This window comes from Corvus hawaiiensis, chromosome 12 (genome assembly GCF_020740725.1).
Source record: "Corvus hawaiiensis isolate bCorHaw1 chromosome 12, bCorHaw1.pri.cur, whole genome shotgun sequence".
Taxonomy (NCBI): domain Eukaryota; kingdom Metazoa; phylum Chordata; class Aves; order Passeriformes; family Corvidae; genus Corvus; species Corvus hawaiiensis.
This window is the reverse complement of record NC_063224.1, coordinates 20,768,304-20,782,099: the sequence shown is the minus strand read 5'-3', so window position 1 is coordinate 20,782,099 and position 13,796 is coordinate 20,768,304. Positions and strand designations below refer to the sequence as shown.

At 43.1% G+C, this 13,796-nt stretch overlaps 1 long non-coding RNA gene across 1 annotated transcript; it reads left to right on the top strand.

Moving 5' to 3' along the window:
* The first annotated feature begins 1,344 nt into the window (after nucleotides 1-1,344).
* LOC125332275 lies at nucleotides 1,345-10,933 on the top strand. The gene is made up of 5 exons (XR_007206424.1): nucleotides 1,345-1,467; nucleotides 1,676-1,930; nucleotides 2,843-3,152; nucleotides 3,877-3,968; nucleotides 10,359-10,933. It is a non-coding gene; the product is annotated as an uncharacterized LOC125332275 (long non-coding RNA).
* Nucleotides 10,934-13,796: the final 2,863 nt, after the last annotated feature.

Sequence of the window (13,796 nt, the reverse complement as noted above, 5' to 3'; positions counted from 1 at the left end):
CACCAGTCTCTTAGGAACCATAATTACGTCTCCCAGGAATTGTGTTTTATCATACTGTGTATCTTAAAGAGCCACTTTAGGTAAAATAACAAGGAGTGCCTTATGAAGGAAAATTGGATTCATTTTAAGACTTTTTTAACCCTCTGAAGAATGGCTCTTTGTTTACTTCTTTAGTGCATGTGGCAACTTGCCCAAGTAAATACTATACTGCATAAATACCAGAGATTGGTATTTATGATATTACATAAACATACTCTGAATAATGAGTCATTGTAACAGTGAGGAAGAACATGAGCAGTATACATTGCAGTCAATGCACTATTCCTCATCACAGTATGAAGTGGCACTGAAGCGATGTAGTACAGAGTGACACTGAGAATGGAGAGGAAAAGACCTACAGCACTGTTTAGCACATCCGAGTTTACTAAACAAAACAGAAAGCAGCCAAAACAGGAATATGATAAGAAACACAGCAGGTGAGTCATCAATATGCAGAGGTCAGAAATCAGTGGTTAGGTATATTTTGGGGTTGATTGGCAGAAGGCTTATTTCTCTTTAAGCTAAAGTACCTCACAATGTTGTTACAAGGAGCTGAGCCCTCAGGGTTCAGGCTCCTGACCCACAGTGATATAGGTCTGCTTATGGCAATATGATGTTGATACCAGTTTTTCACTCATGGAGCGACCTTTCAATTACTGGAGTCTTAGTTTGTCCAGCTATAGTTTTATTAAATATTTACCTGCACTTCAGCAAAATTCTGTGTGTGCAAGGATTTGTGTGAACAGAAGTGTCACTGTGCCACACTTTGCATTACTGCCAAATCGGGCTCCTCTGCTGCATGGGGCTCATACCTGAAAAATCAAAACCCTAAAGGGAAGATGTGTATGCCAAACCCTCTCTTTTAAAGCCAGCAGGGTATTAACAAACCTTATTTTTCAAATCCATGTTGTAGTCTGTCTCATCCAAACAGAAAGACCCCAAACAAAAATACAAACACTCAAATCCTCAAAGGTCCACTGAACCCCCCCCCCTTTCAAAAGGATGATAAAAATTGCCACCCATAATAAAGCACCAGCCTAAAAGCATGATTTTAAAAAAAAATTTCCTCCTTCCCTGGAGCAGTCACAGCCCTTAAGGAACAGCAGAGAACTCCCAAAGGCAGAGCATATCCACAAAGAAGGTGGTTGATCCTCCTAAAATCCAGAAGTTTGGGGGTGTACTATGCTGGGCGCACCTCCCTCCCTGAATGTAGGTTTGCACATTGTGAAAGAGCACTTTGAAGAGAAAACACTCCTTGTGTTTGCTGTGGTTTGCTGTCAACAATAAGCATTTCCTAGATGTGACTAAAAGGATGAACTGAGGAATACCCCTGCTCCCCCTGCTCTCTCACCTGAGAAGATAGCACTGGATATCCCCAGTGGCCTGGCAAAGTTCATGGGTCTGTGGGAACCTCTGGATTACTACATGGTTAGTAGCTGTTTATTGTGGTTATTAAACGGAACCTTCTTTCTCTAGTTTTTTCCTGGTTTTACTTCTTTAGTCAAATACACGGGGTTTAAATAGAGCTGTGTTTTTTGATGTTCTTCTGGGTGCCATGTGCTATTCCATCTCATACACAAGGCCTTACCAGATGAGTGGAACAGTCATTGACTTTTTTTTCCCTTGTGCTTTACAGCTTTTGTAAAAATAGGAGGTGACACAGGCGATGGGAGAATAGAAGGCTGCTGGTCTGCAAGGAGCACTGTTTAGAGGATGTGTTCTGGGCCAGGACCCAAATGCACGGCAAGACTTGATGAGGCATTGCTAGCAAGTCTAGGAATGGCTGGGATGCCCTCTGTGCCATTCTGGAAGACAGAGGATTTATGCCTGGGCCACTTGCAGACAGCTGCCTGAAGCACTGCAGGTCCAGGCAGAAAGTTACACTTTCAAGGTTTTTCTGTATTTCCTATTTTCCCAGAATAAAATGAAGCAGTAATGTATACTAGCAAAGTTGACAGAACAAAAAATATGGTCAAATTTCAAATTCAATCACAGTTCCATTTTTTATTTTAGTATTATTAAATCAGCAGCACTGCCCAAAGCCTTTGGTTTCATGGTGTATGATGCTCTTCAAACATATACTGGGATATTGTGCCAAGACATGCCCCCTTTGTTTGGATTTTGAAGCCATGTCTTAACTATCAGTTATATTGAGGCCTGTCCCAGGCCACTTTAATCTGAATTCTTTCCTCATGTTGCTTGGGGTCTTCTATTCTCACTTCCTGGGAGCCTGGGTGATGAGATGGCAGACTGAGGTCAGCACCAAATGCTGGTAACAAGCAAGTTCCATCCAAGCCCCAGAGAAATCAGTGAGAAAGCTTGGGTGGACAGCTGTCATTTTGACTCAGGTCCAGAAATACTAGGAAAATAACAAAGGGGACAGAAAGAAATAGCTTGGTCAACTTTTGGGGGTTATTCCTCCTGTCTTTTAAAAGGAATAAATATATGGCCTTTGTTAAAAATTTATCTGAGAAGTTGTTTTCCCAGTCTGCTGTGTTATAGCAATGTGCCTGTGTGATGAAGGCAGAGTTTACAGGTTTAAAATTTCTTTTTCAGTGTAGTTCATTACAAGGAACTGTGAGTCACCAGTCTTCTCTCTAACACACTGGTCTGCTTGGCATAAAAGCATTCACACACTTAGCATAAGCATGAGGGTCACACTAACAAAGAATGATAGCACTGCTTAAGTAGTTAAATTGGTTATTTATTCATTTAAATGTATGCAGATCTGAAGCAGCTTCCAAACCTCTGATTAGTTTGTAACTTATTCTGTTCTGTCTTGTTCTTTTGTTTTGCACAAAAGGATGCAGACACCATTTCACTGACAATTGCTTTGGAAACACAGTCCTCTGTGGTACCTATTGAAGAAGAAAACAGGCAAGAGACTGCTCTTCATTATTTCTGCATGAGTAAACTGCACACCCAGGATTTCAGCACTCACTGTGCCTGTAGAAATGCACATGAAAAATACTGTTCCAGGCAAAATGTATATATGTGGGCCTAGTCCACAGGCAGAACTTACAATTAATTTTAGATTTTACCCTTTTCAGAAGTTCAGCTGTCTAAACAAGGCCATTATGTTTTGGCTCCTTGCCCCAGCTATTTCTGCACAAGTGAGTATCCATGTGATTGCAGAATGGAGAGAAGAATGATGCAAACTCAGCATATAACATTTGTTGAAATGTCTTAGAAGAGGATCTTATAACTTGAAGATGGCATCATGGTTCCTCAGTGGTCCTGCTTCCTTCTGCCACTCCCCACATATGCACACAAAGCAAATTCTGTCTCCCAGTTTCACCCACTGTTCTTTGTACAACAACTGGCATTTTTCAGACATATTTTCTCTTATTTTTCAAGGACCTTTTCTGTTATTTTAGTTTATTTTGAAAGCAAAAAGATAAATAAATCTGAAAACAATATATGGTCAAGTGTTAATCAAAGTTTTCTGACAGGCAGGAAGTTGGCATCCAGTTACCAAAGCAGGAGACTTGTCTCTTTTCTTGTTCAATTTTCAGTTCAATATCAGATTTTGGGGGTCCAGAAAATATAACTGCTCTATGGAAGAAAATATGTCTCCCCTGTATCTCAGCTATCCTGAGGGGTAAGAATGGTTCATATTAAGGATTTTCTACTCCACAGATAATGTCTGTTTAAATAAGATTTAAAGATTCTCACATCAAAATGATGCATGGACCACATCCAGAAATATATTACATTAAGACAAGATGTATAGCTATGGATGTATTTAGACAGGGAAAAATGCAGAATTAGTTAATGGAATTTTGTACAGTTTTGTGTAGAGTTAAACCTCATTAAAAATTGCATTTAATTCTACAGTTCATTAAATCACAAGCAAGGCACACTCTGCCAGGACCTGAGGAGCTGAGAACTGCCCCAGACAGAAAGTGGTGGCTGCAGAGGAAGTGCTGGTAAGTCAGAGGGCACTGAGGCTGGAAAGTGTGCTTGTATGACCATGGGCCCACATCAGATCTTTACCCAAATGTATGGAAACTCCATCCTTCCCTACAGTCAGAGGGCAGGAGTGTCACCATTCCTGCCACTCACTGCCTGAGAGCAAGGAGGGGCAGGGATGGGTCAACATTCAGGTTTTGTAGTGGCATCACCCAGTTGTCACCTGCCCTACTCCAGCTGGGACAGGAGCCACTGATCCACAAGCACTTCCATGCTCTGCATGGCCCTGCTCTCACTGCTCTGGTACCTCCAGCAGTCCAGGGCGCCTCATCCATTTTCATCCCCCACAGCTCACTGAGAACATTTGGCCTTGGCTTTGCACCTCTGTGGGCTCTTGACTCCTTTTCTTTCAGCCAGATATCTGCTTGGACATAGGGATCAAAGTGTCTCAGATTGACTGCAGGTGAAAGAAAAATGAGCAAGAGAAGCTCACTGAGAATAGGCAGACTGATGATTATGTTGTCTGTCATATCTATATATTTCACTTTTCCTGGTATTGTTTCTAATTGCTGGGCTGTGGTAGGATTGTGCTCTTGAATTTCTAAATAGAAATACGCTGAAAAAATTACTATTTCACCCAATGCTGTGCAGTCTGTCCCTTCTTATGCAGATGTCTGTGAAAGTACTTATGTACATTTTAGTATAAGACCTGTAGACTAAACATACATGAATGTTTATTTTCCCACTCCACAGAAGCTTCTGTTTCTCTGCACCATTAAGGATTTGCCCCATCTCTATGATGCAGCTCACCCATCCAACTTCAATTCATGATAAACAATTTACTGCAGAGTATCTGAAGAAAAGCTTAGTACCAGTACAAAAGGTACTCAGCTACTTGGTATCTCTACAAGAGATGGGTGCCAGAGATGTCTAACAGCAGCCACAGATAATAAACTGCATAATAAGCTGGATAAGAAATTACTACAATGTCCTGGATAGTTGATACAGTTGATATTGCTGACAATAGCGGGACCTCCAGCCTTTGGACAGTAGTTAGAGGCTTCATCATGCAATGCCACAAGTATCAGTGCATTTAAGAACTACATACTTAGTATACTCAGGGGCATTATTCATAGAATATTTTCTATAAAATCAGTAGTTTATTCTGGGAAAAATCTTAGTATTCTTGTCAGATACCTCCAAGTGAATCACTAGTCATTCTTGCTCACTGACGAGATCAGTTGATTTTCTCCCTATCAGCAAATGCTTTAAACTCAACCTGTGATCTGAAGAGAACAGGCAGTGTATGCTCTTTCAACTTCACCAGCACACTAATAAAGATTCTGCAATTGTATCTTATCTGACAAGGTGATTAATTGCATTGCTGCACGAGTGTAAACAGAATTCAGGTCCATCTCCCATCCCTGCATTTGGCTCTCCATGTAGTGGAGGTGTTTTGGTTTGTTTGTTAAAAGTGTGCATGCTGAAACGGGATAATTCCATTTTTTATCACTTCTGTAACCTTAACTACCTTTTTTTAAGAAAACTGAGATCAGCCTCATTGATGATATTATATGAGTCAGAGACATGTCAGAGACTAGAAGGGTGATAGCTGTTCTCCCGCAACCACAGGTGCTCAACTGGGATTATTTATGTGCCATCAACAATGGAACATGCTCAGACTTGGAAGACTAGAGCCGACCTTCCCTTGCTAGCTAATCATTTATACACTCCTTGTTTTGAGTGCAGCACCTTAAGGTTTCTCATGACTCACTTTCTCTCTGCAGTGAACAAATAAATGCTGAAGGACACTGCACACTTCCAAGTATGTAACCTGTCCCTTCACACTCTCAGCAGCAGCAGGTCTCCAGGCAGCAGTCCTATTTATTGTGGTGTGGCCTCAGAGAAACAGGACTTAAGAGAGCTGAGAGGATGGTGGTGCTCTGGTTGTTTTAGGCTTCTCTTGATTAATGGCAACACAATACTCTCACAGGTGCTATGAGGAAGGGATAAAGTTCCTCTGCTTTTTGGAGACAGGGAAGTTGGGCATTTATAGCTCCCCCTCCAAACAGGGAATCCCAAATATTCAGATAGATTACCTTGACCATAGCCCAAGGCTTATTGAAGCAAAATGAAACCTGATTATATCTCATAGGGATGTGTATATATAATATAAAACATACATGACATATATAATATCTGCAATATAATAAACAATTTGTTATTGTAGATTTGCAGCTCTACCTCAGCTATACATTATACATTAGGTGGGTATGTATGTATGTATACCCATCTATCTATATATACATGTGCATATGTGTGTGTGTGTGTTTATAAACACCTCTTTTAAACCATTTTTGTTCATTGTATATGGCTGAGAGTTCTTAAGGTAACTCACTGAATGGGCACTGGCAGACATTTTTTGTTTCTGAAGGGAACCATGAATCAAGGAGAACTATTTCTGGGTTGTTCAGCCCAAAAGACACTCAGCTGCCAAGGATGCTCCTGGTCACTCTTACCCTCTCTGCAGTGACTGGTCCATTTTCTGAGTGGGGGTTCTCATGCTGACATCCCTCACACTGCTTTTGGGAGAAATAGGCAGTAAGTAGTTGCAAATGCTTTGAACATGGAGTGTACAAGGGTGAATATTAATAATAATGTTATGGAATATAGCAATAATGGAAAAGAATCAATATTGCCATTAGTAAGACATAGAGCAGTTTACAAACAAGACAATACGCTTGAGAAACTTAGAGGAAGCAGAGATGAGAGGACATAGGTACAAGAGCATGCAAGGAAATTCCATCTTGTCTTTGTCCTTCCCTTGTGTAGCTCTTCCCCAGGAAGCATTTCTGGGAAGCAACGGGTGGGGAGGCTTCCTCCAAAGAGAGAGCTTATCTGCATGGAGCAGGGTTAGTTTGGCTGTGAGGTCAGAGGTAGAGGGAAGGAGGAACATCTTTTGGCTTTTGTTCAGCAGAGCTTGTGGGGCTGGTGCTTAATTCTAGGGGCTTGCAATAGGCCTGAATGGGTAGGGAACACATCAAAATGTCATCACAAAGAAGGAGGGAGATGTGATCTGACATGCTAAGAGCACTGCTGCCCTCATGGTCCCTGGGTGAGACACATCTAATGGGATGGAGCTTCACCACAGCAGTCACAGGGGAACAATGTGAGAAGCAGGGCACTACGGGCTGGTCCACTGTGAGGGAGTAACTTAAACTGCAGGGCTGTGATGCAGAGAAGGATGTGGTTCTTTTAATTCCTTCCCCGTGTCCTATTGTTTCCTTTCCAGGCACACACAAAATCTTCTTCTGCCCCTCCCAGCTCGGCTTTTCTCCTCTCTGGCTTTTTCTCCTTTCTCTGTTGTAGAGCCAAGCTCATCAGTACCCACACCCAGTGCAGTGGGGACTTTCCCATATTGAGTTAAATTTGCCTTTTTTTGGCTATTTCTCTCTATCTGGGACCCATATGTTGAGTAAAACAATTGTAAATGAGGTTAGTTCATTACTTTGGCATGGGGCAGCAGGAGGCAGGGCCAGAAATGGGTTCCTCAGAAAAGGTTGTATTTCACAGCTGTGCCCATTAGTTGTGCTGGGTGGACTCACTTTCACGAATTTACAGTGTGTGATCACAGCACAAAGCTGCACATTGGAGCCCAGGTTATGAGTCTCCCTATCAGACAGGAAGGTGCTAGAAAGGCCTGGGAGTCATGAGCACACAGTCAGATTTTGCCTGCCTGGGATATAAAGGACATGACCTGTCCTGCCATCAGCTTTTTTAGAGCCAAACTCTCCCTGGCTTCAGAGGACGCTTTATGTGTGTGTAAGGAACCGTGGCAAGGTCAGGGCTAGATTGCTTCACACCACCAAAATATGAATTCATACGTTCATCCTAGAGCAAGGGTTGTGCAACAAAACTAAATGGAATAATATAAAAGCTGGGAACTGGAATGCACTGCAGTATTACTGGAGGAAGTACACCAACAGCCTCACAGGAAAATGACACACAAATTAATGCGGTCAAATTAATCACAGATTTTTTTTTGAATCACAGACATGAGCTGTGAGCTCTCCTTTGCACACTAAAGATACCACCTGTGACACTGTGAGGTGCTTTGCAGAACTACATCTTTTAATGGAAGTTCCCAGGCGACCTGCCAGTGCTTTGCAAACAGATAAATTTATGGTCTTTCAGGTACAAACAGGCATGATTTGTGGTCTGAGGAGGATGTGGTTCTTTCCATTCGTTCTCCCTGTCCCCTTCTAAGGCTTCCAAAACTCACATGAGCATGGCCCAGCAATGTAGTTGTCCCAGGTCTGGTAACCTGGGACACTCAAGATTACTGGAGTACCTCCACTAAAAATAAGTAAAATCTCCACAAGCACAAGCTATTAATCATTCTGCAAAAGACTATGTTGGCTTCACTGGTATAACTCAAGACATCCAGCAACTGTACACCTTATTCTTATTTCTGCTACTGAATCTGTGCTCTTTTGTTACTTACAATAATTTAAAACTTTGTAAACTGGGAAAATTCCTCTCTCAAAATTGGAAATGAATTTTCCCATACTAATCTTGCACCAAAATAAACAGTGCTCCCCCTGGAAATGGACCTGATTCTAAGTTCTTGTGCTATGCTGAAAAAATACATCTCTCCAGATGGATGCAGACAGCCCTGAACTTGCTTTGCTGGTGCTCTGTGGTGTTTGGATGTGCTCCACAGCCGTGTTCCACAGCACCGCGCCCCAGCTGGTCCCGTGCTCTGCAACTGCAGAACATTTATCAGAAACCTCCTTGGGTCTGACAGTGATGAGCATGACTGCTCTGTGGTCTGGGGGTACATGTGACAATATGACCATGCTCAGGTGTGCAAAGCCAGCTGCCATCCATGTTGCAATATTAGAAAAATTAAAAATTAATACCACATCATGTCCCAGGTGTGCTGGAATGGGTGTGACAAACTGACAAATGCAGTGACTTATAATGAAGCAGTGATTTATGAATCTGCTCTTTTGACTGTTTTCTGTCAGCTCAGAGAGAATAATTTATTCTCAGAGAGAATAAATGTGGCATCCATATTGGGCCCCAGTTCATGGCATTATTGCTCAGGGACTGTAAACAGGGTAAGTTTGGCTACTTTCTAGACTTTCTACCTGTAGTAATAATATAAACCCTCTGTATACCGGGGAGGGCCAGAGGAAGATGTGGAAATTGCCGCATGCACAATAATATTTATGAAATCTTGTGCTTAGTTATTTCACTACCTGCTTGGTAATATGGCTTTGTTTGCTTCCTCCATTCAAGGGTCTTAAAATGCCTCATAGTGATTCATTGAAGAGCAGTAATATTTTTATAAGTTCAACTGATAGACAAACAAACTGATATTTAAATAAACAAATATGTATGTGGCACAAAGATCTGTCTCCATTCTAAAATAATCTGCAACAGAAGCAGCAACTTTCAATGCTAAATATGGGCTAAGTGCTCCTGTGAGTTCAGGTAACCGGTGCAAGGTCCTTTGCTTCTCCAAGGGTAGCAGGGAGGCAGCCAGTGTCCCATTGCTGCTCCAGCAACGCAGGCTGAAGCACTGAGAGGTGGTTTGGCTCTCTTAAGGTTAGGTGCCAGTTTTGAGAGACTAAGAAAGCCTTGATCCAGGGCTCCCAGTTTTTACTAAGGCCATAAAATCACACTTTCCTTCTTGTGGCCAGTATTGTCTCAGAAATAGTTTTGACTGATTTCCTATAAAGCCTTTTTCTGCCTTTGGGATGTTAATGTTGGCATGTAGGTGTTTTCAACCTTCTACAGAAAATTTAAGTTGCTCTGAAAAGAAAATTAAGTAGGCAAGATTTTCTATGGTTTTAAAAATCCAGCACTTCAATACCCATCCTCTAAGAAATGCTCTGTGATCCAAAGTTTTGTTGCCTGTCATTGCGCTGGCAATTCGTCCTTTGCCAAAGCCTTTCCATGTTTCTTCCTAGGATATTAACACAGATATAATCATCAGTTAAAGAACCTAGTGAGATAAAACTTGCTTCTAAAACTGGGTTGGCTGGAAGGGACATCAAGTTATTTATCTTGCATTTTTAGTGGGGTTTTTTTAAGCATTAGTAATTATCCAGGTTATTGGTTTTGCCTCCCTTCCAATAATAGGGACAAAATCTGGAACTGTTTCACAGTGGTCTTGAAATAACAAGAACAGGATGTCTTGTTCCCTGTGTAGGATTCATTCTAAATTAATTGTTATTTCCAGACAACATTTTCATCTGGCTGTTTGCCCTGCTGTCTCTCTGTCTGTATGTTGTTAACCTAAAGATGATTTGAGGTAGTTACAAAGTGGCTCAAACTTTACCATCCTGAAGCTGAGTTAATGGAAGTATAAATGACACTTTTCCCAACTTTCTTGACAGAAGACCTGCTTGCCGTTACCACAGCTGATTGTGTCCTTAAACCAAAGCATTTGCAGAGTCTGATGTCCTCCAAGGTCTCCAGCGCCACAGCTGTGATGGCCAAGGCTGTTGCTTGTTGGTACTGAGCTGATGAAAAGCTACCAGACATTATTCCTCTGTACAGATGCACCAGAAGTCAGATGTGTCTCCACAGGCCCAAAAAAACCCGAGAGTTTTGTGCAGGTGCGTGGCGTGGTAACAGCCACACATCAGAGACTGGGGCCCTCTTTCTACCACAGCATGGGGTGTGCTCTAAATTCATGGGACACTTGCAGTCCCAGCCAAGATGAGCCTTTTGAGTGGTAGATGCATTTTAGAAATATGGGCTTCAAATTGTTAGTTGTAGCAAACTTATTACCTGTCGTGGACAGTCCTAAGGGACAGGCAGACCCTTCACTGTCACTGCCCTGAGTACACAGAACACTAACATGGCAGGATCAAGCCTGGGTCACACATGACACTGCCACTGTCACAGTGTCTAAAGCTCTCCCAAGTGGTGGAGCAGGGCTCCCTTGCCCAACCTTGCACTGTGGAGCACAGAGATCCCACATGGCATTTCAAAGGACATTTTTATTTTTAAGCAACCTTCTGTGGCGGCAGCTGTTACTTGCAAAACAAGCTTTTTCTGTTATGGGTTTTTCCTTGGTAGGTAAGTTAAAGTAATTGTGGATGTAGGTGTACAGCTGACTTCTGCATAAGAAAAGAACACATACAATCTGCTGCAAGCAGGAGGCTGCTCTGTCAGCGCTGCTACCCCGTGCAGCCAGGGCTGGATCACTTGCAGACTGGCACACCCCCACCCTCATCCTCACAGTGGCTGAGCTGTCTGGAGTGCTCTGTGCCAAGCCCAACTCCCTTCAGCCACTGCCAAATACCTTGCAGGGCCAGTGTTTTCCTGGTATCATGGCAAGAACCCTTGGGAAGGTGGTCTTGGCAGCTCCCAGCAAGCATCTCTGCTGGGCTAGGCATCACCTGGCCACTGCCCTTGGCTGCTGGGCCATTCCTGGCAGAGGTGACTCAGAGGCAGGGAACCTTGGCACAAGCCTGCCCTGAACCACTGCCTACAGACTCCTGCCTCTGCCCAGCTTGCCCTTCCTGCTGCCTTTCCCCCAGGGTCCTAACTCCCAACTTTGTTGCTCTATAAACATAATAACAATAATTATTCTCTCATTGGACACATAGCCATCTTCTTTGTTTGCAGGCTTAGATAAATATCATTCGAATCATGGAGCCTGATTCGTGAGTCAGGATGATGGCAGCCCTCCAAAACCTCCTGCCCATGGAGAGTGTGTTTGTGTGAGAGGGAGAGAGAGTTTCACTGTATGAAGAGTAAGAAACTGGAAGCCAAGTGAATTAAATACAAAGCAGATAATTATGTGTAATTCATTTACTGACTAATGATTGCACCTTGGTATGGAGGTTCATGAATTCATTTGACTCCGCAAGGTTCTCAAAAACAATCTTCCTGCTACAAGATAAAAGCTGGCTGACTTCTTAACAGATGAGTGTTTACATTAGTGTTACTGTAAGATTCTGCCTTTTTGGCTCATTTCATATTTTATATCATGGCCATTCACTTTTCCTGGGTTCATCTGGTGTCTCTTTGGCAGTTTCAATTGCTCAGTGCTGGTCAAGGCTGGGTGTCACTGCAGTCTGAAGACATCATTCTGCTCCTGAAAGCAATTAGACATGGTTCTTCTCTCCCCTGTCTGCTGCAGCTAAACCTTGCCATGGAGACTGTGACTTTGGCAGGGAAGCAGAAGGTCACAGCCCCCTTTTCCCCATTGCTGGGGTCCCCAGCAAACTGGCACTCTCATGGTGTCACCCAGCATCTTCCAGCTGAACACCAGCAGGCGGTACCAACCTCCACCTACTAACACCTTGGGTAGATTTCAGGTTGAAGACCCAAAGGCAAAGCCTTTAATGGGGTGAAAAAGCTTGTGCTAACCCAGTGAAACCCAGCAGCAGTGTCTCACTGTTGATGTCATTCTCAAGACACCACTCGTGCCTGGCACTCCCGGACCCCAGTGCCCTGGGCAAGCAGGGCCTGGGCACTGCATCTGCAGTTCCAGGGTGGAGGTCTGAACCATGCCAGGCAAAGCCCCATGCCTGAGGGCTCACTCAGTGCTGGCAAGCAGCAGAGGTTGTACCAAGTGGCAGAAACAGAAGAGCTTTTGCAGTTGTGCTTCCCATGCAATCACTAGACATAAGCTGAGCCCCCCTCCCACCCCTCCCCTCCAAGTAAAACTATATACTCAGTTAATTGCTCAGGATCTCTGAGATGGTGGTTTGTCAATCAACAGACATTTGACTGGGCCATCGTGTAACTGGGAACCATTATTTTATCAGTCACTTTAAGCACAGGGTGCACGAGAGGTAAACGCACAGCATTTGTGCACGAGGTAGAGGGCTACATCTGCAGGCACTGGAAGAATGTACTTCTCTATGAGAGGCACTTAAAGACTGACTTTGGGAAGGGAACAAAAGAAGAATGACATATTCTTAAGGGAATAGTAAGGGAAAGGGGAAGTTATTTGGTAGTTTGAACAGAGACTATTTAATAAATCATGACATGATCACACTGAAGGAGGACAATCCAGTAAGGTGATTACATTTACATGCACTATCATTACCTGCCATAGTGTTTGCTGAAGTATCACACTGTGAATAAACTGGCTCATGGCTGCCAGTAAAACAGCTGTAGTGCCTGATGTAACACCCATTGCTGCAGGAACACACACTCGCACGTGTCTCCTTGGAGCTGCCTCCAGCCTCGGCGCATGAGCTCACTCACAGCCAGCAACCCCCTGCGCGCTGAGCCTTGCAGCTGCTAGCCCTGGCTTTCCAGGCCTCCTGGGCAAGTGACAGAGGTGCTGCTTTCTACATCCATGGCAGCCAGATAATGAAAACAGCAGCAACAAAAAAAGTAACCCTCTGCTCTGCTATTTCTGATTTGAGCAATTTGTAATGAGAAAAGCCAAAACCAGCTCATCTTGTTGACATCAGTATTACCATTGACTAAAATGCAGTCACCATGCACTTTAATGTTGAGCATGTGCAATCCTTTTCAGATGAAGATCTGGCAAGCCAGGACAGATTTCAGTCTGTGAGATACTTGCAGTGTGATAGTATTTTACCTGTAGGTGGATCTTCACTTTAGATACTGAGATGCAGAGCCAATGAGCCTGATTCACTGCTGTGTTACTCCAGTTTTTCAGTGGAATAACACCACTGAATCATCAGCAAAGTTGAAATAACAAATGATAAAATGGGAGCATTGTGTCAAAGTTTGCAGCAAGTGCATGGAAATGACTAGCTCCCTCTTGCAGAACCATTAACTTATATGGACTTTTTTTCTGTTCAAAATGTATCAAAAATATGACAATGTGCCTAGGCTAA